Here is a 2,651-nt window from a genome sequence, read left to right on the forward strand (position 1 = left end):
CGTTACCGCCGAGTATTTTCAACCCCGAAGATCTCGATGGCCCCGGGGCGAATCCATTAAAGGTAAAAGCTTCTCGTTTACATCTGCCGTTCCTCGCCGTTTCAGACGCTTTCTCTTTTCTTCTTTCCCGCTCTCTTTCCACGCCTCGTCTTTCCCATCCCATGGCCCCTTCTTCTTTCCTCCTTTCGCTCTCTTTTTCCACGCGCCACCTTACGATTCCTTCGAAACGTCAGCTGGTTAGCGCGGCGTTCGTTCCACGCTATTATCCGGTCAACCGGTGTCTCTTCTCTCGCTCTTATCGTACCTCGTAACCGCGCTCGTCGGAGATCGTACGCTTTTCGATATAGCACGCCGGCCTCTCCTTCGCTAAGTGGCCGCCATTTCTTCGAACGCGAAGCGGACTCATCCACGCGTAAACAAACGTCACGTCGAATTTTCTCGCAACGTAAATTTTCGGTTGGATCGATATCGATAGTATTTACACAGCTCACCATCGTGACGAAAATGTTTGACATTGAGAAACAAAAGTCCAAGGATACTTTTTTTTCAGCGATAACATCGTTGTATATACATACGTAGTTTGAGTTAGCGCGTTATTCATATCTCCGCTCCATTGACCAACAAATAGCGGTCAATCAAACTTGCTAAACTCAAAGCATCCCTATCCAGAGAAACGTGCATAAATATTCCGAATTTCGAATAACTTGCCTTGTCTCGATTTAACGTAACTTCTCGATTTCTCGAGTTACCCCGGTAAACCCCGGGGAAAATTACGCGATATCGTAACAACGTTCCACGAAACGATGCAATATTCGTAATCCCGTTCTATTCCCCCTTTCTTCTCCGAATCGTTTTCGATCACTCGCATCGTCGCATCCACTCTAGAAACGATTATAATTTACGATTTACTTCGAAACTTTCCACGTCGCTTTCGACGAGATTATTTTCATTCCAGACACGGTGAACCCGAATATTCGATTGTTAACGTAAGCTTTAATCCTTTTTTACCGCTGGAATACAGATCCCCCCTTCCCCTTTTTAAAAAGAAAGAAGAAAAGAAAAACGCAATAATCTCGGTGAATTTTTGCTCGTGGTGGCGCGCATTACGCTCCTTTTCCTCGAAACCGCGTCGCCACGTTGGAGAGGCGGAAAACCGATGAATATTCGTTGAATAACGCACGGTGGGTGGAAATTCATTCAGGAAATCGGGGGGATATCTCGTATCTCGTAACAATGGGCCGCGAGGCGAGAAATCGGTGATCGTGGTGAAAAAAAGAGGAAAGGAGAGAGAAAAAAGAAAGAAAGAAAGAAAGAAAGAAAGGAAAGAGGGAAAAGAGCGGCGGAAAGAATGGCGGACAATGCGGAAATGCAAGATGGGGAGACGGGGGCTTAAGTGCAGCTGCAGTTTAGCTCCATACCGCTCTCGTAATCGCTTATACGTGGACGGATACGGGGAGAGAGACCCGACACGTCTTTACACATGCTCTCTCGCCGGTGACCTTTTCGCGGTGCCACGAAGAGAACCGATGACGCACGACGTCCAGAGCTGGTTATAACGTCGACGCGTGTTCGTATTTCTAGTTTACGCTGCATGCATTCAACGTTTGCAGCAACTATCCGCCAAGTATCCATCTTCTACCGAATAAATGATTAATGTAATTAATGCGATGTCACGAGAGAGTGAGTAATATTTTTCTCGATAACGATAAGATAATCGTCATTATCACGGTGTGTACGGTGAATACGAAATAATAATAATATCGGCGAAACGTTTAAATGTAATTGGAAAGTGGATTCGTCTCGGTGGAATTTCTTTCGACGATAATTTTCTTTCGTTTTCTAAATTTCTTCGAAGATCGGTGACGAGCGTGATTGACGAGATCGAGAGATAACACCCGTAACCGTTATCTTCGAGGTAATTAACGAGCAGCAAGGGTTAAATGCATGGAAGATCAAAGACGAGTGGTAATAAATTAATTGCCACGTATGCACGATCCTTTGCGCCTAATATAATTCGACCGTAACCCAGAACGATTTGCCATTCGTATCGTAGTAAGTAAACAATTTCAAGATTAGTCATAACGATTTAATCGGGCTATCCCATGACGAACCACGAGATTCTTTATCACACATATATATATATATCTTTTCCTTCCTTTACAATTTCCTTAAAATCACTCTAAAAAATTCAACATTATCCAACATTATCGATCGCTCGCTCCGAACTTTGTCCTCCGTCCAACAACAATAAACAAGCATATCACATATTTTATCAGAAATCACGATGAGATTCCTCCTCATCATTCGTACATATATATATATACATCTTCCTCGAAATAATTTTTTCCTTTCCTGTTTTACGAGAAACAACTCGAATTTCCTCGCTTTAAACATCCATCAAATCAAAGATCGTATTATCATGGATTTCGTTTCGAAATTCTTCTCGTGCTTTGACGATGCACGCGTATCGTGTGCAATCCTACGATAAATCCACACACAGACTATCGCTCGTGCCTTCTGCTCGCATCTCGACACTCGAAACGAAATCGCTCGGTTATTCAAAATGATCGTTATGGACTCGACGGTAAAATACACACACACATTCTCTCTCTCTCTCTCTCTCTCTCTCTCTCTCTCTCTCTCTCTCTCTC

The 2,651-nt window shown here is 43.6% G+C and overlaps 1 protein-coding gene across 1 annotated transcript in view; it reads left to right on the top strand.

Annotated features, from left to right (window-relative positions):
* Positions 1-2,651, top strand: part of LOC116185518 (transcription factor LBX1-like) — a 75,269-nt gene that overhangs the window by 1,950 nt on the left and 70,668 nt on the right. The window lies entirely within an intron of this gene.

Source organism: Apis dorsata, unplaced genomic scaffold (assembly GCF_000469605.1).
Source record: "Apis dorsata unplaced genomic scaffold, Apis dorsata 1.3 scaffold_199, whole genome shotgun sequence".
NCBI lineage: Eukaryota > Metazoa > Arthropoda > Insecta > Hymenoptera > Apidae > Apis > Apis dorsata.